The 23451-nt window shown below is 41.5% G+C and overlaps 1 protein-coding gene across 18 annotated transcripts in view; it reads right to left on the reverse strand.

The window, feature by feature from the left end:
- Positions 1–23451, reverse strand: part of PIEZO2 (piezo type mechanosensitive ion channel component 2) — a 472860-nt gene that overhangs the window by 133716 nt on the left and 315693 nt on the right. The window lies entirely within an intron of this gene.

Below are 23451 nucleotides of genomic sequence, written 5' to 3' on the forward strand. Positions count from 1 at the left end.
TATTGTTTTCATACTGGTTGAAAAATCTAATACTATCTAATCCAATACTATGTAATATTAATACCATTAATCTAAGTCCTTGCTCCTTTTAAAAATTTACATTTAGGGGCGCCTGGGTGGCGCAGTCGGTTAAGCGTCCGACTTCAGCCAGGTCACGATCTCGCGGTCCGTGAGTTCAAGCCCCGCGTCAGGCTCTGGGCTGATGGCTCAGAGCCTGGAGCCTGTTTCCGATTCTGTGTCTCCCTCTCTCTCTGCCCCTCCCCCGTTCATGCTCTGTCTCTCTCTGTCCCAAAAATAAATAAACGTTGAAAAAAAAAATTAAAAAAAAAAAATTTACATTTAAAAAATATTATTTATTTTTGGGAGAGTGCAAGTGGGGACGGGACAGAGGGGGACAGAAGATCTGAGGAGGACTCTGCATTGACAGGTTGACAGTGGTGAGCCCAGTGTGGGGCTCGAACTCACGAAGCACAAGACCATGACCTGAGTCGAAGTCGGATGCTCAGCTGACTGAGCCACCCAGGTGCCCCTAGAAATTTACATTTTAATTGCCATTCAGCCCTATTAAATCCCCGCATTACTGAAATGTCAAGTATGTGGTAACATGTTACTAAGTTCAGCTAAATGAGCACTTATTTTGTTTTTAGCAGGATTTAGCATTAGCTCTTCAGCTAATGCTGATGTTATTGGGCAAATATTGAAATTGGACTCAGTTCTGTGATTCAGTAATAAAAGCCAGATTATTATATACTAGAGTTTCTGGAAGATACGTTTCTGTCAAATTTTATTTATGGGCAATTTATCTTAAAGCCTTATAATTAATTCTTTATTTTGAAATATAACTTTATGAGGCTTATTAAATTTTGAAATGATTTTATGTTATTTCTACTATATAACAGAATGAATCTGATTAGATATTGGGAAATTGTATAGACATGATTCATTTAGAAATTCACTTTATATGGACTTTTTCTAAGAAAGGATTTTACAAAGTGAATAAAACTTTTACATGAAATGAGTCTCGTATCTCTCTCGGTGCCTGGGCGGCTCTGTCGGTTAAATGTCCTTGATTTTGGCTCAAGTCATGATCTCATGGTTCATGAGATCAAGCCCCGCCGTTGGGCTCTGTGCTGACAGCATGGAGCCTGCTTGGGATTCTCTCTCCCTCTCTTGCTCTCTGCCCCTCCCTCTGCTCACGTGAGCTCTCCCTCTCAAAATAAGTAACCATTAAAAAAACACAAAAAGTGAGTCTCATGTCTTTCTACTGTTTGTATCTTTCATATGTGAACTTCTTTTAATTTTTAAGTCACATTCTTCATTCAGTTATAAGCTCTTCAAGGACTGCATGCCCATCACTCGTAAAACCACTTGGAAAACCTCTCAGGGCTATTACTGTTTTCTCTTACGAGGCTAGTGCCGTATTAGTGAATTGTTCGACATAGATTTTAAAGAAAGCTAAATAGAAACTAAACTTTCTTCAATTTTATCAGAAAAAAACAAGTTAACTAGAACTTGCTCTTCCTATAGGTCTTTTCTTCCCAAGTCTAGGCAGATTTTTTTGTAGTTAGCATTAGAAAGAAAATTTCCTGCTAACAAAACTTAGGTCCCTCTTAGAGTGGTAGAACACTGGGAAATTGTTTTTGCAGTCCCAGATTAAAACGTCAATTTCTTGTATACAGTGCACAGAACTGAAAGTGTTTAGATTTATTTTTTTTTTCAACGTTTATTTATTTTTGGGACAGAGAGAGACAGAGCATGAACGGGGAAGGGGCAGAGAGAGAGGGAGACACAGAATCGGAAACAGGCTCCAGGCTCTGAGCCATCAGCCCAGAGCCCAACGCCGGGCTCGAACTCCCGGACCGCGAGATCGTGACCTGGCTGAAGTCGGACGCTTAACCGACTGTGCCACCCAGGCGCCCCTAGATTTAGAATCAATTGTTAGCTGAAAGTCTCTGTTTTAACGAAGCGGTAGGTTTCAGCCCCCAAGTCTCTCGTCTTCTTGTCCCACAGCTAGCACACATGCTAGAAATGACCTCCTTGATCATCAGTTTCCAAATACCTGTCTTGCCCCATCAGAAAGTCTGTAGGGATTTCTGCAGCTGTCTGTAAACTGAACCACGTGCCTCCTAAAAGACTTGGTATCACATCAAGACCCCACACCTTACTGTTGATATCATAGTTTATTCCAAACTGATTTTGCACATTTTGTAAGAATACTGAGAATCAGTCTCACGTTTTGTACAATGAGTATGGACTAACAGACATGGATACAAGCTACAGAATAACTGACTGTTGTACTTGTAAGGAACTTTTTCTAACAGAGCTATGGAAATATCATTAAGACCTAAGAGTTCTCTTTTCTTGCAAGAAAGAAAGAATTTTTTTTTATCTAAGTAGGCTAGCTCCTATAGAAAAAATTCCTATACAAGATGGGAAGTTTGTACTTCAAGTTTCACATCCTGTCTGGTGCTAAAATTCTAGGAGGCTGTGCAACATCCAACTGTTATTTGACTTGCTTATTAGCTTTTTATTGGGAACCTCACATAAGCCAGAATTGCTTCGTACTACTGATGATACAAAGAAAAGTGAAAACGGAGGGCCTTGCCTCCAGGAAGTGACTCGTGATGTAACGTGACATGCTCCTTTGGGAGAGCAAGATGTGACAGAAACCTTTCCTGTCTGTGGCTGTTTCTGTCTGGGAAGGGTCTTCCTGACTAGGAAGAAGAATGTGGCATGTCAAGATAGTCCAAAAAGGGGAGATGAGTAAATGAGAGAAAAGAGGAGTCCTGTATAATGGCCAGGCTGTGGGACTGGGCTGGGAAGAGAGAGAAACTGGGCACAGTGAGAAGAGCACCCTATTTTTTGTTACGGGAGCATCATTGGATATTTATAAGCTTCCTCCTGTCTTGATTCCCACACAACTGCTAGTGCCCTTGCAGTAGCCCTAGTTCAAACTGGTTGAATAAAAGTATCTGTATCGTTTCTCAGTCATTAAAGTACGTAAAAATGACTATCTTTTATCTCTCTCTCCATAGAAATGTCTCTTTGCCAGAGAAGTATATGATGACACAACTCTGGAGTAATGAATTCCTGTTTACTGCTTATTTAGAAGCAGAAAGATAAAGCTTCTCAGATCTTCTGTGTATTTGGAATATCCTTGGACCCCAGGCCGGGTCTATCAATAACAGATGGGAGTGCATTTGGTAGATGGCTCACAGTGTCTGAAAATCCAGTTCCTTGTAAAGCCTAATGGAATTGGGGGTGGGCAGAGGGTGGACAAAGAAAGGACATTTTCTCGGCGATTTTATGCTAACTGCTTAAGATCTCACAAACTCTTCTAGTTTTCAGGGTACGGCTGGAGACAGCTTCCTGTGTGATCATCAGTTCCCAGTGGAAACAGATCAGCCCCTTGGGCTACACACTCCTGCCTTGGTATCTGGCCAGTCTTGCTCTGCTATTTCACTCCCAACATCCTGTCCACAGAACAGGTCCTCAGCTTCTCTTCCTGCACAATTACAACGTAAAGGGCAGTCTCTAGTTTCTCTCCCTTCCACAGCATGACCATTCCCAGAGTAACCTTCAAGAAGGTTCGGGTTCAGCATGCCACTTTCCCCTTCCTACTTCCTATTCATTCACTGCCTGGAGAATACCCCCAAATGCCAGCAAAGTATTGCGCGCGTTAGCAGCCAGGTCTCCTCTCCTTTCTCCCTGACGCCATCAACCCAAGCTGCACTAGACTATGTGGGGGTTATCGTAAAATCTTGGTCCCCTGGGTCTTGCTACTTCTTGTTTTACCAGGGTTATTTCCAGGTAGTTGTGACTTTTTTGGGGGACTTGCCAAATCAACGATTGAGGTGTATGTGCCAGGTAAGCGTTGTCCACTCCTTGGCAATGCAAATCCAAGGTAGCAGGCCAGGCAGGGTTCACAGACTCTCAGACAGATATCTCTCTGGACAACTCCAGGACAAGCCCCACCCCAACCGTATCTCATAATCTATACATATCCATGTATTCCTTCCACATATGCTCAACCACCTTAAATTATTGCAGAGGTCCCCCAGGATACCAGTGGCCAGGAATACATAATTATATTACCACCATAGCCCATCCCCTGAACCCTCATGCTAATTTATGGTAGTTGTTTTTGCTGAAAGCATCAATTCTTGATTCTTTCTTTTGGCCCAGATGGTCTCTACAGTAAATGTGAATTAATACTCCAAAACCAATCTCCATCCCTCTTCATTTTGGCTTCTTTTTCCTATTCCTTTCTGTTTTGGTGGGATAGCCTTGATATCATCAAGGCCTAGCTCTTGGGAGCTAGGGAACCAACCTCTGGGAAATGTATGATTTCTAACTGGAATAAATTTGTCCTTCCCAGTGTATCCACAATAACTATTTGTAGTCACGGTCTATAATTGCATTATTGTTAGCTTATGTGCTTATGTCTCTGCCCGGCTCGATTCTACTTTCTTCAAAAAGGATACGTGGGGGCGCCTGGGTGGCTCAGTCGCTTGGACATCCGACTTCAGCTCAGGTCATGATCTCGCAGTCCGTGGGTTCAAGCCCTGCGTTGGGCTCTGTGCTGACAGCTCAAAGCCTGGAGCCTGCTTCGGAATCTGTGTCTCCCTCCTTCTCTGCCCCGCCCCCCGGCCCCCCCCCCCCCACCTCATGCTCTGTCTCTCTCACTCTTAAAAATGAGTAAATGTTAAAAAATTAAAAAAAAAAAGGGTATGTGTTTTGCCACCTTGCTTTGATGGATGTGCCTAGTGTATAGCAAGTATTAAGTGTAAGCTTACTGAGTTGAATTAAAAGCACTAAACACTAAGTTATACCATAAAGTTATCATAGGCAACCATGGTTATATAGGAGAAGTAGAGACTAAGGGATAGCAAAGTTCCTGCTTTGGAAAAAGAAAAAAAGAAAGACAGGATGGAAAGGAACTATATCACATGTGCATTCTAGAATTTTAGAGAAACATTGCTGTGGCTTAGGCCACACCATCCATGATTTTAGTGCCCTCGGTCCGGGAAATAAGAACACAGAATAAGAGCATAACAAAGGCATCACAAGAACACTTTCGCTAAACAGTATCTTGCATCATATGGAACGGATAATTATTTTTGTCCCCTACAGGTTGCCAAGAAGAATCTTGAACTTCACCTTTTGGATGGATCAATAATTAAATGTATATAGTCAAGAAGTAACTTTTTTTTCAGCCCAAGAGCTCTCCAATTAAGAAGCAATGAGAGATTCAAATATCCAATAAGAGAAAAATATGGAGCAGCCTGGATGGTTCCTTCAAGACCCCCAAACTGCACTTTACTCAGCTTATTCTGTCTAAAAATTCATCCCAAGCCTTTTGCTAGAAGAGGACATCACAGCTACAGGAAGTGTCTCTGACCACAGCCCTTTGGTTACTCTTCCCCCGCCCCAGTGTGCAGCTGACTCTCTCAGCTCCGTTGGGGCTCTGGGGGCTCACTGTCAATGTCTCTCCACCTGCCAGGGAGCACTTGCTTTGCACTTTTTTTCCTCTGCCTCCAAAGCACTCATAACATCTGAAAGCATTCGGTGAATGTGAATTGGCAGCATATTTGTTCTGATTCACACATGTTGGCAACTTTATAAAAACTCCACCTGTTTTCAGGTTCACTCCAGACCGTATCTGTTTGGTCGCTAGTCATATAGACACCCAGCGATTTGCAAAAAAAACAAAAAAACAAAAAAACAAAACAAAACAAAAAAACAAAACAAAAAAAACAAACGCTATGTAATACTGAAAAAAAATAGCACGTTTTAAAACAATTTATTTGTGGTAAAATACACATAACATAAAAATTTTCATCTTCAATATTTAAGGGTCCAGTGCAGTCATATTAACTATACACGCAGTGCCCTGCAACCAATCTCGAGAACTATTTCATCGTGCAAAACTGCAACTCTGTACCTGTTGAACGATAACTCCCTATTCCCCCCTTCCCACAGCTCGTGGCACCTAACCATTCTAATTTCTGTCTCTGTGGATATGACTTCTCTAGGTACCTCATACACATGGAATCATGTAGTATGTGTCCTTTGTGTCTGGCTCATTTCACTGAGCATTATGTCCTCAAGGTTCATCCATGTTGTAGCATGCATCGTAATTTCCCTCTGTTTTGAGGTCGAAGAATATTCCATTGTATGTATAGACCATATTTTATTTATCCATTTCTTTATAGATGGACATTTTTCCCTTTAAATAATTATAAATAATGCTGCTATGACCACACGTGTACAATTCTCTCTTCAAGTCCTCGCTTTCAATTCTTTTGGACGTATACACAGAAGTAGGACTGCTGGATCATATGGTAATTCTATCTGCAATTTTTTGAGGAACCTTTGAACCTTCCATCATGGCTGTGCCATTTTACATTCCCGCCAACAGAGCAGAAGGGCTCTAGTTTCCCCATGTCATTCCCAACACTTGTTATTTTCTATTTTTTGATAGTAGCCATCCTAATGGGTGTGAGGTTGGGCAACACACTTTTTATTTAGCCTTTTCCTCTCCAGAGCTCAGGGCTCTTTATAACCTAGACCTCTTATGATACAGGGAGGCATATCCTTCAGTTAAATAAACACTGCTAACTAGAATGGATTAGTACACAGTTAGGTTGATAGAAGCCTGGGCAGGTTTTAAATCCTCTTATGAAACCAGGGAATCTATTCTTTTCAACTAGAGTAAAATGACTGTTTTGGGGTAACAACTGTCTGGAGAAACTATCTTTTAACAATCGTCGCATTTTAAACTTAGATCCTTTAATGAAAATAAATGGGGGACTGAATGAAGGGAAGAAATAGAAAGGGAAGGAGAGGAAGCTATTTCTCAGGGAGTCTGCGTGCCAAGTGCAGGCTGTAGGGCAGAAACCAAGCTCAGAAAGGAGGAGGCTTCCTAAAGAATCCGCGCAGCTCCATCAAGATGAAGATTTTCACACTGTCAGAACTCCAGGGTGCTCAGCCATTTCTATTCTCACTCAGACTTCTCCCCTTCCCTGCTAAGGAGTTTGATGGCAGATGCCAAGGGTCCCAGTGCTCACTATGGAGAGCCCTCATGCTGAGTATTGTGGAGGTTCACGAAATACAAGAAGCCAACCGGCGGTCATTACCACTGACCAGTTGTACACACTTACCTGACTCAGGTGAGTATCCAAGAACAAGTAGCAAGTAGAGTTCAAAGAGGGAAAGGCGAAGCCTCATCTCTGTAAACCAGTCGGGGTTCAGAGGGAAGCACAGAGCCTTTGAGTATAAAGCCAGCCATAACCACAGCTGCCCAGAAAAGGTCTTCGGGGACCTGACACTTTACACAAACATGGGTACCCTAAAGAAGCTTGTGGAAGTAACTCAGGGGAAAATCACCAACCGCCTAAAAATAACTGACTTTTCTTTTTCTTCCATCTCTACCTACTCTTTCCCGACTCTAAGGACCATAAGTCTAAGGGTAACAAAATGTGGGTTTATTTTTTATTTTTAAAATTTTTTATGTTTATTTCTGAGACAGAGACAGAGCATAAGTGGGGGAGGGGCAGAGAGAGAGGGAGACACAGAATCAGAAGCAGGCTCTGAGCTGTCAGCACGGAGCCTGGTTTGGGGCTCGAACTCACAAACCGTGAGATCATGACCTGAGCTGAAGTCGGTCGCTCAATCGACTGAGCCAACCAGGCGCCCCAATGTGGGTTTATTTTTAAAGGTTAAAGAAAATGTGAAGAACAGTCAGTGGTATATATTCTATAATATTTTGATTATAAAATGAATCCCTTGAATTAAATGGCTTTAGCATGAACTCATAACAAACTTGAAAATAATCAAAAGCTATGGGCTCAATGGAAAGAACAGGAATATACGTAAAGACTCGCATCCTGCCTCAGTTATCAGCTGTGTGACCTTGCATATGGCCTTTAACTTTTTTGAGCCTTAATTTCTTCACATGGAAAATGAGGCTAGTAAATATGTATCTTTAAAAAATATTTTCTATGTTTATTTATTTATTTATTTATTTAGAGAGAGCACATACAAGCAGGGGAGAGACAGAAAGAGAGAGAGAGGATCTCAAGCAGGCCCCATGCTTTCAGTGCAGAGTCCAATGTGGGGCTCGATCCCATGAACTAGGAAATCATGACCTGAGCCAAAACCAGGAGCCAGACGCTCAACCGACTGAGCCACCCAGGCGCCCTGCAAATACGTATCTTGAAAAGATACCGTGAGGATTAGAAATGATGGTTGTAAGACTTGGAAATACTTCTCATGCCAGTTCAACTTAGAATTGTTGAAATGGGGTTTGCAAATATCCTATGTAAAGTAGTTTCAGATTGCAAGCAATATGGCCAGTACATTTCTTTTAAAATCAGACAGGTATTAATTTCTTTCTTGTATAAAAATACAGACTCAGATAGTTCAAGCTGGAATGATATATCTATTTTTTGAACATCAGTATATATAGCTAATATTTGGATTTGGTGATGTGAATGAGAAATAAATGGAGAATAGTTTCTTGATGGTATATTCAGGTTATAATCTAAATATTCATATACACTTTCTTCTCACACTGAGAACATACCTTTCCCGCCCCAAGGAACACCATTTCAAAATTCTACCCAGTTATACAACTCGCCAGCTGGATCCCTATGTGATGCTTGGTCATTTCTTACAGTTCAAGAAATACTCCATACAGTTCTGCAAAATTGCACTGAACAGTAACACCACAACAGCAAAATCTCCCATTGGAAACATGGAATATGGACAACACACTACAGCCACCAGGCTGTAGTTATTATCAAATCCTGCTAGATGCTGGGCATGAACTGAGACATCTTCCTGCCCGGCAGACCAGTGAGTCTCTTGCTGGAAGTTCTTGGTTCCTCTCACTGGGAGGGACTTCCTTGCCCACTGTCTCTCATGACCTGTTGATCTCTGCCAATATGAATCCCATTCATCCCCCAGACCCATCTCAAATGTTGCGTGTGGTTGACATTTTGGTTTATTTAACATCTAGAGTCTTCATTTAACCACAGATCACAATGTCTTATAGTATTAGTCTTCTTTGATATGTCTGTGTACTGTATCTTAAGAGCCAATATCATGCAGTTCTTAGCATCTTCTATAGCATCTACAATAGTTTTATGAACAGCCCATACTCAGAATAATTATAAGGGTGGCCCTAAGAGTAGCCTTACTAAAACATGTTCAAGAGTAATTCAAAATATTGACTACATATTTTAGATTTCATTCACGTAATCAATGTAAAATTCACAAGCATTGCAAACGGTTCCAAAGACTCAGGTATGAAGCTCTTAAAATGGCCGTTTCTCCAATCAGTTTGACACTGACTGTTCTATCAGATTCCATACCTCACTTAACAGCCCAAAGGTAAATGGTTCCAGGGTGGTTGAATCTGTGATGAATCAGTAATGTGTATTCTCTTTTTCCTGCTATTGTCCTCTCATGATTCTTCTTTCATGGGCATGACATAAGTGTTTCAGCTTCAGACAAAATATCTTCACAAAAATTCATTGAGAGGTAGAGAAAAGGGGAATCTCCTTTCCAGAGCTTTATATTTGCAGCTCTAAGTTTCTACCTAGAATCACTTCTCTGTAGTCTGCAAAACACCCTGTAATGTTTTGGATAGTGCAGGTCTGTTGGTGTCTGTTGTTTCTCTAAGAATATCTTTATTTGACTTTTTTTTTTCCACCTACATCCTTCAATACAAAATTATACACTGATGGGTATAAAAAAATTTTTTTTTTATTTCTGCAGAATTTTAAAGATGTTGTCCCATTGCCTTTTGATGTACATCATTTCTGGCAAGAAGTCTGTGACAATTCTTATCATTATTGCCTTGAACCTACTGTATTTGGTACCCAACCTACTGTGTTGGGTCGCTTTTAATATTTTTCTCTGCCATGGGTATTAAAACATTTAATTATATTGCACGTTGGTGGAACTTTTTTGTGTTTGTATTGAGGTTTATGGAACTTCTTGGATTTGTGGGTTTCTGTACATCACCATTTGGGGGGAACACTTGCCCATTATTTATGAAAATATTTTTTTTCTGTCCTCGTACTTTTCTAAGACTCCAATTACACTTTTATCAAACCTTTTAAAACTATCTTACAGGCCACTGTGGTTCTGTTTACAACTATTAATTTGTTGATCTCTTTTCTCTCTTTGTGTTTCAGTTTGAATAGCTTCTATTACCCTGTATTTAAGTTTATTGATCTTTTCTTCTGTGGTATCTAATTTGCTCTTAAGCCCATTTGATGGGTTTATTTTATCTACGGTATTTTTTTAAACCTCTCCCAGTTCCATTTGTTCTTTTTGTACATTCATTCTTTTTTTAACGATTCCATTTCTGTCTTCCTTATGTTCATGTTCTTTAATCTTGAAAATAATTAGAAGAGCTGTTTCAAAGAGCTTGTCATTTCTAGGTCATTTCTTGATTGATTATTTTTCCTTGATTCTGTATATGTCTAATAATTTTCAACTGGATCCCGGACATTGTAAGTTTTATATTGTTGAGTGTCTGGATTTGTCTGTCTTCCTTTAAAGAATGTTGAGTTTTGTTTTGGCAGGTAGTTAAGTTCCTTGCAGATCAGTGTTATTCTAGCAGGCTTGTTCTTAAGTTTGATCACTGTGGGTGTGGAGTGGCCTTTACTGTGTAACTAGTTTAATAGGCTTTTAAAAAATGTTTATTTATTTTGAGATAGAAAGAGAGAGAGACAGAAAAAGAGAGAGAGAGAGCACGAGCAGGGGAGGGTCAGAGAAAGAGGGAGAGAGAGAATCCCAAGCAGGCTCCATGCCGCCAGTGCAGAGCCCAATGTGGGGCTCAAACTCACAAACTGCCAGATCATGACCTGAAGCTGAAGTCAGACACTTAACTAACTGAACCACCCAGGTGCCCCAACAGTCAGACTTTTAACGGTTAGACTCAGCAGTCTCTCTATTCTGACTAGCTAGAGCTAAAATGCTTTCCCAATCCTATCTGAACTCCAGGAGTTACTGAGTTTATACGTTCTCAATATTTGTTCCTTCCCCCAGGAGTCTTGATTTGTCTGGTTTCATGGAGTCTCACTCTGTGCATGCACAGCTTAGAATCCAGCTAAAGTATCTGGGTGACCCCGTGCAGATTTCCGGAGCTCTTTCTCTGTCCTGCTTCCTTCTTTCCATTAGTCTTTACCACAAGTTTCAGCCCCTTCAGCTTCTCTCTTTCTACAGCCCAGCAAGACCACCGTGCTCTTCTTAGGTTCACTATTCAACACAGCATGCAGTGGATGCTAAAAGGTGGAAAGCTGGGGGCATCACAGAGCTCATCTTGGTTGTTTCCCTTCTGCCAAGCGTCACACTCCTATACTTTCAACTGTGAAGTGTTCAAAAACAGTTGTTTCATATCTGTTGTCTAGTTTTCGCCTTGTGGCAGGAAGGCTAGTCCTGTATACTTTATATAACTTTTAAACACCAGCCAAAGCATAAGAGACTCTTAAAAACAGAGCAAACTGAGGGTTGATGGAGGGTGGGAGGGAGGGGAGGGTGGGTGATGGGTATTGAGGAGGGCACCTTTTGGGATGAGCACTGGGTGTTGTATGCAAACCAATTTGACAATAAATTTCATATATTGAAAAGAAACCACCAGCCTGGCTCATACACACATATACTGGCATAATGATACCTGTCTACCTATCTATCCAGAAGTAGGGTATTCTACTTAGAAGATTTTTACCACAGATTTACTAATCTGTAAACACAATGGGAATAATAAATACCTCCATTCCAAAAACCCATGCATAAAAATAAATGATTGTGTCCTTGGCTCATGTTTTCTCTTCTGCCTTCATTTCAGATACAACCCCAAAGCTTTCCAGGTTGTTGTCAGCAGGAGCATTGGTCATGTGTCACCAGAGGAACATTTTCATTGAGATTCCTTCTCCTCTTGTGTGTCTCACCCTTGACAACATATACCTGACATGAATGCACATTCTCCTATATATCCCTCCCTGCTCACCTTCCATTAACTCTTACCAAAGAGCCCCAGGAAAATTTCTTCTTTTCTTTTCACTCTATCTCCATATTATTTGTAAATCTTCAAGTGATTTACATGACAAATTATAAATACAGCAGTGCTAATGATAAGTGTGTTTGGGGAAAATCAAAAGTTACATATTTTGTAATGACAATAGGTGTCAGGCCAAGTTCAATCACTTTCTAAAACTTGTTTCCCAAACCATCTATGAGGACCATTCAGGAAATACCTATCCATTGCGTACAAACACAGGTGTAAAATATAAGAAAAAGCAATTAACAGAAAATAATCCCATGCCTGAATGCCACAGCAGTGCCAAACTGCTACATAGGTTTTTTTTTTTTTTTCAACGTTTATTTATTTTTGGGACAGAGAGAGACAGAGCATGAACGGGGGAGGGGCAGAGAGAGAGGGAGACACAGAATCGGAAACAGGCTCCAGGCTCTGAGCCATCAGCTCAGAGCCCGACGCGGGGCTCGAACTCACGGACCGCGAGATCGTGACCTGGCTGAAGTCGGACGCTTAACCGACTGCGCCACCCAGGCGCCCCGTAGGTTTTAAATGCTTTCTCTCTTTGGGGCGCCTGGGTGGCGTAGGTTTTAAATGCTTTCTCTCTTTGGGGCGCCTGGGTGGCGTAGGTTTTAAATGCTTTCTCTCTTTGGGGCGCCTGGGTGGCGTAGGTTTTAAATGCTTTCTCTCTTTGGGGCGCCTGGGTGGCGTAGGTTTTAAATGCTTTCTCTCTTTGGGGCGCCTGGGTGGCGTAGGTTTTAAATGCTTTCTCTCTTTGGGGCGCCTGGGTGGCGCAGTCGGTTAAGCGTCCGACTTCAGCCAGGTCACGATCTCGCGGTCCGTGAGTTCGAGCCCCGCGTCGGGCTCTGTGCTGACAGCTCAGAGCCTGGAGCCTGTTTCCGATTCTGTGTCTCCCTCTCTCTCTGCCCCTCCCCCGTTCATGCTCTGTCTCTCTCTGTCCCAAAAATAAATAAACGTTGAAAAAAAAAATTAAATGCTTTCTCTCTTTAAATAGATTTCTGTATTTAACTTGTTGAAAATCTGCTTCAAACAAGTCGTGGACCTGCAATGATCTGCAACATAGAGTATACAGAAGTCCTTGTCCGAATATTGTCAGTAGTCTATCACTCTGGATTGACCATCTCTAATTAACTTTTTCCTCAGACACGTCTTTCAAAATAAACATTTAGAGCTTTTCTTCCCAATATAATTAATGTTCTTAACACAACCAATATCACCCATGATGATAACTAAAATTTCCTTATAGGTGTGTGTGTGTGTGTGTGTGTGTGAGAGAGAGAGAGAGAGAGAGAGATTCTTTAAAATCGTTGAAGAAACGCTAACACATGTTTTCTGTTGTGCTTCGTGTCATCAGGGTGTCTGACAGCTAGTTAGAAGAGGAGCTCCCTGATCCAGCACTGCAGATGGAATGTTGGCACCCCAAAGCACTTCCTGCTTAAATCTCTGACCTGGAAAGAACAGAAGGAACCAGGTCAGGATCTGCTGGCCTCCGGCCAACCAAGGGGATCAGCTCTCATGGGTGAAGAAGAAGGCAGGGACCTGGTGACTACCCATTGCCATACTTCCTGTTGGATGTGATCAGCATCTCTCTTTGCAACTTTGTATTTAGTGAGGATAGGCTGGAGAGTCTATCCTTCCACTCCAAAGTTTCTAAAAATAGCACAAGCCAAAAGACAGCCAAAAAACAGAGGCCTGATCATTTGGATTAAGCTAGCTTTCATAAATAAAACTTGAAAGCTAACATCTATATCTAACCCAAATAGATCAGGAGCTCCACGGACTTCTGGAACTGGACCACAGTGAAATCTGTGTGCCTTCTTATATGTGGTATAAGTCACTATTTTTAAGTAAATAGAGTCCATCTTAAGATGGTTTTGAACATGCTATGACTTTTTTTCCCAAGATTTGTAAAAGATTTAAGATCTTTCATGACCTCGCAGCCAATGTTACGAACACCCAGTCCATTATATGGTAGTACACTCATAGAGGTATGAAGTTTCTGGTAATTTGTCTTAGTATTTTTGTCCTTTTAATTAAAAATAATCAATTTTAGCTTTCAGATTTTTCCTGTTGTATATGTGACTCTGAATTATTTACTTATTGCATATTTTGGAGAGTTCTAACAAAAACCACCTGAAGCTTCTTTTCCTATCCCCTTTAGAACTGTGATGCATTTTTTAATGTTTTATTTATTTCCTAAAGAGAGAGAGAGTGCAAGAGGGGGAGAGGCAGAGACAGAGAGAGAGAGGGGGGGACAGAGGATCCAAAGCGTACTCCATGCTGACAGCAGCCAGCTGGATGCGGGGTGTGAACTCATGAACCGTGAGATCATGAACTGAGCTGAAACCAAGAGTTAAAAACTCAAACACAGTACTGAAGGCACTAAAGCTCCATCAATTATCCAGTAAATGTGGGAATAAAAGACCAAAAGCTGTGTACTATTTTGGTGAATGCTTGAGGGAATACAATTTTTCCTTGAGTTAGTTTTCATTCTCTTATAGTCTTGCTTAAATTGAAAAGAGCAGTGTGTCTGGAGGAAAGAAAAAGAGAAAGGAATAAATTTAGGTGCATTCAACAGGTGCCAATACAGGCAAGATAAAGTCCATTTTTGAAGTATCAGAGGGAAGAAGAATCCTATAATAATTTGCCCACAATGCAAGGGGCTGAACGAAACCACATATAAATAAAATGATTTTAAATTTTAAAAACTATGTGTAAAGACAGAATTTATAAAACACACATAGATACCCCTTGCTTAGATAAAACAGATATTAGCGTTCTGCCATATTTGCTTCTCTCACATTTAAGCAAAAAAAAAAAAAAAAAAAGGTTAGTGGCATACCTAAAGCCTTGCCCATTATTCTTTCACTCCTCCCCCACCTTCTTCAAACACTAGACATTAGTGTGTATCATTTCCATGAGCATTTGCTCACTTGCTACATATGTCTACAACTATAAATAATCCATACTATTTTTATGTGAGCTTGACTTCATATCAGTGGTTGTATTTGCATATGCTCTTATGCACATATATAATACAGTTCATTTTTTTAATGTATTTTTTTTTTATTTTTATTTTTTTATTTTTTTTTTTCAACGTTTATTTATTTTTTTGGGACAGAGAGAGACAGAGCACGAACGGGGGAGGGGCAGAGAGAGAGGGAGACACAGAATCGGAAACAGGCTCCAGGCTCTGAGCCATCAGCCCAGAGCCTGACGCGGGGCTCGAACCCACGGACCGCGAGATCGTGACCTGGCCGAAGTCGGACGCCCAACCGACTGCGCCACCCAGGCGCCCCATTAATGTTTATTTTTTGAGAGAGAGAGAGAGCTAGAGAACACAAGCAGAGATGGGACAGAGAGGGAAGGAAACAGAATCTGAAGCAGGTTCCAGGCTCTGGGCTGTCAGCTCAGAGCCTGACATGTGACTTGAACTCACGCACTATGAGATCATGACCTGAGCTGAGCTGAAGTCAGACGCTTAACCAATTGAGCCATTCAGGTGCCCCTATAATAATAATTTTAATTTCTGGGTATTATTTCTTGGTATAAATAAACAGAGTACTCTAAAAATCCAGAAATGGAATATTTGACAGGAGTAGAAAACTACAAGTTTCATTAATTTGTGGGAAAAATGTACTAAAAACAAAGGCAACATTAAGGTGACATAAAGGTCTTCAAGTCCTCAATATTTTCAGAGCCTTTGCTTCTTATATGCAGCTTTTCCTTTGGCACTTTTTCAAAGCTTCTTTAGAATCTATGTGTTTGATAGAGACAAATTCTTGTATATGTGCATATTTAAGGATGTTTATTGGGCATGGACAGTAATAGGACAAAGCTACTAACTTTCTAAATGAACATGACAGGGTATATCCACATAAGTCATGGCATATCCATATATGTTATGGAATACTATGTAGCCATTAAAAATAATAAAGAATATTGGGGCACCTGGGTGGCTCAGTCAGTTAAGTGACCGACTCTTGGTTTTGGCTCAGGTCATGATCTCATGGTTCATGAGTTCAAGCACTGCTGTCGGGCTCTGCACTACGGAGCCTGCTTCAGATTCTCTCTCTCCCTTTATCTCTGCCCCTCCCCTGCTTTCTTTCTCAATCTCTCTCTCTCCCTCCCACTCTCAACATAATTAAAAGCTTAAAAAATTAATAATAATAAAGAATATCTCGCCATATTTGACAAAATGTTGCAGGGGATTATTTTAAAATAAGTTTTAAACTTTAGAATAATTTGAGATTTACAGAAAAGCTACAAAGACTTCACAGAGGTTTCCCCACCCCCAGTTTCCTCTATCGTTAACATCTTAAATTTGTCACCCCTAATGAACAATACTAGAACATTTTTTTAAAACCAAAGTCCATGCTTTTTTCAGGTTTCATTAGTTTTTACCTAATGTCCTTTTTCTGTTCTAGAATCCCATCCAGAGTAGAGCATCATGGTTGGTCATCATGTCTCCTTAAGCTCCTGCAGATTGCAACATCTTCTCAGACTTTTCTTGTTTTTGATGACCTTGACAGTGTTGGGTCCTGATAAAGCATTCTGTAGAATGCCCCTTAATTTTGGTTTATTTGTTTGCTATGGTCAGCAAGATTTATGGTTTTGCGGGGAGGACGACCACAGAGGTAAAGTGTCATTCTCATCACATCACATCAAAGACACATGCCATCAACAGGATTTATTATTGATGATGTTAACTCTGACCGACCAGCTGAAGAAGGGTTTGCTAGGTTTTTCCCCTGTAAAGTTGCTCTTTTCCTCCTTTCCCTATTTTAAACTTTGGAAAGAAGGTACTATGTTCAGCCCACACTCAAGGGGTGGGAGGCTATGCCCTACCTTCCTGAGGGGTTAGTATTAACATGTATTATTTGGAATTCTTTCATATGGGAAGACTTGTCTTTTCTCTATTTATTTATTAAATCATTTATTAGATCCATAAGGACTCATGGATATGTATTTTATATGTATTTCTAGCCATATCCACAGATATGGTTTTAATCCAATACTGCTTTATTTATTTTGTTGCTCAAATTGTTCCTGCTTTGACCACTGGGAGCTCTTTCAGTATGCTCTTGTGTTCCTTTGACAAGTACCATTACTTTGTTATTTTTTGGCACTACAAGATGCCCCAGAGTCATAGTCCCTGACCAAACCCTGGAGTCAGCCATTTCCCCAAGGTTCCTTTTGCTGGAGAATGGTGTTAGAAACCAAGCCCTGGGCACTCGATGTGCTAATTTCCACTGGGGTGTCACTGCTTGTATGCCCTCTCAGCTGACAAAGCGAGGAAGTACTTGTGTGCATACTTATGCATATACACATATCTGGACATATTTGTGTATGTAGCCATCTGTGTCTTCACTAAAGTCCATGGGAGTTCATACTGATGTCTCCAACTCTACTCTGCTATCAAATGGTTCTATCCTTCTGCCCTTGCTTATCTGTGAACTTCCTCTTTAACAGTGACAAACCTGGCCTCCAACCTGCCTTGCATTTACTTATTTAATCCCAGTATACACTATAGCAGCCTTAGAATTTTAACACGTAGCTCCATGGTGAACAACTTCACCAACTGGAGCATAGTGCTTATGTACAGTTCCCTTTGTCTCTAGTTTTATGATCCCTACTCATACCTTAAGTTACTTAAGTAGGCACCTTTCTCCTTATCCCCTTAAGGGAGGTTATATCATACATCTGTAACATTATTTTGCCACATACGCATTCCACGGTGGGATCTTCTAACCTCTAAGTTGATTATTTTCAAATTTTCATACACTAAGGCTCACTATTTATGCTATTGGTGTCATGTGCCCACCACTATGGTGTCGTACAGAGTAATTTCACCACCTTAAAATGTTTCCCATGCTTCACCTATTCAGCCTTCTGCCATCTCTCCCCCCAAACTTCTGGAAACCACTGATGTATTTACCATCTTTATAGTTTTTTCCTTTTCTAAAATGAAATTATATAGTATGTAGCCTTTTTGGACTGGCTTTTTCACTTAGCAATATGCATCATCCTTCTAGCCTTACTCTGACCTTACATGTGTTCTTATGTGTGTATAAATATACCGGGAAAATATTTGGAAAGAGACTTATTATTGGACTCAGCTACCTCTGGTAGAAAGGAACTGGGGGCGCCTGGGTGGCGCAGTCGGTTGGGCGTCCGACTTCAGCCAGGTCACGATCTCGCGGTCCGTGAGTTCGAGCCCCGCGTCGGGCTCTGGGCTGATGGCTCGAAGCCTGGATCCTGTTTCCGATTCTGTGTCTCCCTCTCTCTCTGCCCCTCCCCTGTTCATGCTCTGTCTCTAACTGTCCCAAAAATAAATAAACGTTGAAAAAAAAATTAAAAAAAAAAAAAAAAAAAAAAAGAAAGGAACTGAATTACAGATAGCAACGAGGTAGAGGGATCAGAATATGTAAAATAATCAGAATATATAATAGGGGTAAAAATACATATTCTGATATAATATATATATTATATTCTTATTGATTTAGCCTTTTTCCAATGAACATGCATTACCACTATAATTTTAAAGATTATTAAAAAGATATTCCATTCTCTACCACCTTTGTTTTCCTTCTTTGTTCATGTCTTTATATATTTCTTAGATTTTTCATTACTATAATTGATATTAAGATTTTTGATTAAAAGTATTTACCCTGTATACAGAATAGACCTAGAACTTCTTTTATTATGCATTTTTCCAACGTTTTGATGTTTAAAATAATTTAAATGAACCTAGTTTTCTTTGCTTAAACCAGCGTTTGCCTCCTTTTCTTTCTCTCTCTGCCCTTTTTCCTTGTTTTCCTTTTGTATCACTCCCGCCACTGAACCCTAACAGGCATTACACGTTAGTGGGCAACACACAAGGCTTACAAAGGCAGTTTTCAAAAGAATTACTCTGAGAACTGCCCAAATTGATTGCATCAACCATTCTGAGAAAAAGACCTCAAAACATGGCATCATGTTCCCACAATTTCAGCTACGAGTTTTGCAGCAGTTACAGATAAAGACAGCTATAACCTTGGACAAGACCACAGTCGTGTACCTCGCTCTCCTCTTTGCTTCATAAAAATGAGGGGTGCCTGGGTGGCTCAGTCAGTTAAGCGTCCGACTTTGGCTCAGGTCATAATCCTTCAGTTCATGAGTTCGAGCCCCGTGTCAGGCTCTGTGCTGACAGCTTGGAGCCTGGAGCCTGCTTCAGAATCTGTCTCCTCTCTTTCTGCCCCTTCCCCATTCATGCTCTCTCTCTCTCTCAAAAAATAAATAAACATTAAAGAAAATTAGAAAAAAAAAAAAAAACCTCTGAAACCTTCTTCAGCTCAGGGAACTAAAATTTTGAGGGGCTTCTTGATATACATGAAACAAATAAAGCCTTCAACTTCTATCTGAGTACTGTAACTATCTTTTTCTTTGATATTGTCAAAAGGGAAAAAAAAGTTTCTGGTAAAAATAAATCTCCTATGCAAAAAAAATAAAGAACTAAGCAGCTAAATCTCAAGGGTAAGTTATTATGTAAGCAGATTTTATAAGCAAAAGGCAGAACACAGGCATAAAATATTGCCTGATTCCACAGCAAGCTTAACAACAAATAAATCTACAAAAAGTTTAAATAGCACGATGGCATCCAATTCAAATAAAACCAATCTTGTAGACAGTCAAATGTCACTGAACTTCAAACTTTAATAGTTGGAGACAGGATGTTGAAGTACTACGTGATATAAACTTTCCCCACTTTCTGAAAAGTGTGCTAATAATGGAAAATTTTCCCAGGCTTTTACAAGTCGAAGTTGCTGGAGTCTGAATACCCACTGACTAAACTGGGTATTGGACAATAAACTCATCAAAATGAGAAACGGAGCTGCTGCCCCGTAGGGATTTCTGTTTTAATAAAATGGTTGGCACTTTTGGTGCATTGTGACTGCTCTCTTCTATTAAAGGAGCCAAGTTTTCCTTCCGTCATTTTCTTTATATATATATATAAAATTTATTGTCAAGTTAGCTCACATACATTGTATACAGTGTGCTTTTGGTTTTGGGGGTGGATTCCCGTGACTCATCGCTTACACACAACACCCAGTGCTCATCCCAACAAGTGCCCTCCTCAATGCCCATTTCCCCCCTTCCCCACCATTTTGCAAATGAACCTGGAAGAGCTATTAACAGAAGTTAAAACGTACAGAAAGAAGGGGCTCTAGGGAGACTATGGAATTATTGTATTTGGCGTGAGTTGTTAATGTCCAGAAAGGACCCTGGATCTCATGTGGTGAACTGCAAACTCTGTTTCTTCTCACCACCAAACACACCAGCATTACCACCATGCATGTGACAATGTGCGCCCATACGTTTTGAGAAATTCCAACGTCTACAGTCTCAGCATCCACAAAAGTATCAGAGCCTTATAATACATTCCCCTCCCTTACTATCTAAGGCTGAACATTCCATCACATCTCTTATCAGTGGCAAAGTGCTGTGTCCTCAGGGTTCTGGTGGTTGCTCCTCAATGCTTTAATGAGTTCAACGTATGTGAAATAACACAGAGGCAGGAGTTCACAGGCAAACTCATCTTTCATGAGCAGTAACGTACATTCATTTTTCATGTGGCCATCAGCGGTTCATGGTTCAGTCCTGCTATCTCCTATCTGATTCCCCAAATGAGCCTCAGTCCTGGTCAGGAAGCCTCATCCCTGCTCCCAGCATCTCCAGCTAACCTCCATCTTCCAGCAGTTGTTCACATCTTTTCCTCTCATGAACGATCCTGACTCCCGGTTCCAACTGCTCACCTTCCCTCCAAGGCTGTGTCCACACTGGTCTCTCTTCTCTCAAGTTTTTACACCTTATTTACCTTAACTGTTGAGAGCTCCCTTGCATGTTTAGGGCCATACATGATTTGTACCCAAAGTTACTTCACATGCCTTATCTTATTTGATGGGTATATGTTTCATACTTGCATGAGTCTAGAACCCATCTCAGTGACCTCTGAAACTTTCCTAAGAATAAGGTTTAAAATGTATGCCTCTTTGCATCACACAGAGCATGTAACTCAGCCTTTTACTGGGTGAAATGTTCTTTGATGGCCTGGAGAGACTGGTAAAATGTCAGGTCCTAGGTCCCAGCTCTAGGCATTCTGCATCCCTACGACTGAGTGAAGCCCAGGGGAAAGCCTTTTTTAAACTTGTCCTCTAGTCCCCAATCCCTGAAATTCTTATGCCACCATCAGAGCTGAGCTCTGATCAGCTCAATGCCAGTCAAAAATGAATAGTTACTGATGAAATGAAGTTGGAGACATTCTCACTAGACCAAGAACATTTCTAATTCTTGATTTCTCGTTAGCATTGAGAGGAAGGGAGAATATATGTGAAGGAAAGGTCTCCTACAGGCAGACAAGGTACTGGAAGAAGCCATACCCATAGAGAGTGTTAATTTACCCAGTGCACATGGTTCCTGCCAAGTGGTTAAGCAACATCTGAATACAGACCAAACTGGCCCTGGAAGAGGGGGGTGAGGCATTTTGTCTTCTTGAGTAAGAACAGAAAAGGTTGGTGCTTAATGACAATATTTCTTGGGTGAGCAAAAGCAGGAAGGAAGGACATGGGGAATTCAAACAAATAGAGCTCTGTAATCCTAAACGATCCATCCACCATGGCATAAATGGCGGACTAGCCTGTCCAGTGTAATCTGGTATGACGTGCATCTCTTTGTGGTTCCTTGTATATCGGAAGAACTTGTTAGGATGCCAAATTTCCAGGCCCCAGCTCTGAAAATTCTTGATTTTAATTCACGCGGGGCTCAGGGATAGGCATATTTTGGGGATCAGTACTTCGGGTAATTCCTAAGTACCCCCTCCCCCCCGGAAGACCCTGACGGGCAGCTCCCCAGGCTGCAGGGCCTGATGTTTCCTCCTGGGGCCCGTCTCCCCGCCCTCCACGGTCTGCTCCGATGAGCCCCCTTCATAACCCCGCAGGACTGAAGGGACAGGAGAGGCATTTTCTTTAGAACCTGCTTGCTGGCAGCTGTGGTCAGACTTGCCTCGGAGAGAAAGTTTGGCCCGGAGTGGGCGACTGTGTTTCTGTGTGGCTGGGAGGTCGCCACACCTGAGGGATGCAGTGATCACGGCGGTGGCACTTGGTGAATGGCCGAGGGCTCGGAGAATGCTGGTCGATGATACAAGCCACCGTACCGTGGAGGGGTACAAGGATGAAACAGAGACCTGAGGCTCTGGGCTCACTTTGTCCCACTTTTCTCTTCTCCTCTGGTACTCGAAACCCACTGCTGCACTTGTAGACTCTCTCCTCTCTTGGAGTCACCTGGGGACCTTTCAAAGTACCACTGGTTGGCCCTGTCTTGAACCACTTGGAATCTCTTCAGGTGGGGCTAACGGTGGCAGAGCATTTACCGAACTCCCCTGCGGGTTCGCCTTTGCGATTGGAGCTGACAGTGACCTGCCCACGACAATGTTCGCCACAAGGATGGGCAGCCCTACAGTACAAACCATACACAAACGGAGCAAGTTGTAAAGACCTCACCTCACAGAGGCTTCAAGAGCCAGTCTCGCTCTTTCCGCCTATTTCGGCCCCTAGGGCTTAGACCAAGGTCCTCAGGCTTCTAGGTCACTGGAGAGAGGCCTCCTTCTTTCCCTCAGCTCTAGCTCAAATATGCTTTCTCTCCTCAGCTTGGAACCTCAACACCCTGCTTACAAAAATGTATCTGCAAGTCCTTTGTTTGCGAAACTCATTAATTTACTCTTTCCCCAAAGCAAAGGTTGCCCTTGTATACATGTCCTTGGCACTGGCTAACATTCCTTCTGAATGCTGTTGTTTTTTTTTAAGTTTACTTATTTATTTTTGAGAGAGAGAAACAGAGACAGAGAGGGAGCAGAAGAGACAGAGAGAGAGGGAGACAGAGGATTCATGCGGGGCTTGAACTTACAAACCGAGAGATCATGACCTTAGCCAAAGTCTGAAGCTTAACCCACTGAGCCATCCAGGCGCCCCTGAATGCTTACTTTTACTGTTTTTCTACAGAGCCCATTATCTTTCCGTGCAGTAGGAAAGCAGGGCAGAGATTTGGAGTATGGGCTTCAGTTAGGTTTGACTTCAAACCCTTCCTTTGCCATTCCTATCACGCGACTTGGGATGAATTGCTTAGTTAACTACACCTCACTTTTCTTATCTTTAAGATGGGGGATTCTAGAACCTACCTTACAAAGTTGTTGGGGGAGATTCAACGCATTGGTTAGAACTTGACAACAGTAAGTGTTCAATAAACCTTAACTATTGTGATTAGGAACCTAGCCCCACTGTGTATACTAGGTGCCTGCTTTTCCTTTCGTATGTCTTCATGGAGTTCTGGAGCTCTCCTGCCAG

This window comes from Leopardus geoffroyi, chromosome D3, assembly GCF_018350155.1.
Source record: "Leopardus geoffroyi isolate Oge1 chromosome D3, O.geoffroyi_Oge1_pat1.0, whole genome shotgun sequence".
NCBI classification, from domain to species: domain Eukaryota; kingdom Metazoa; phylum Chordata; class Mammalia; order Carnivora; family Felidae; genus Leopardus; species Leopardus geoffroyi.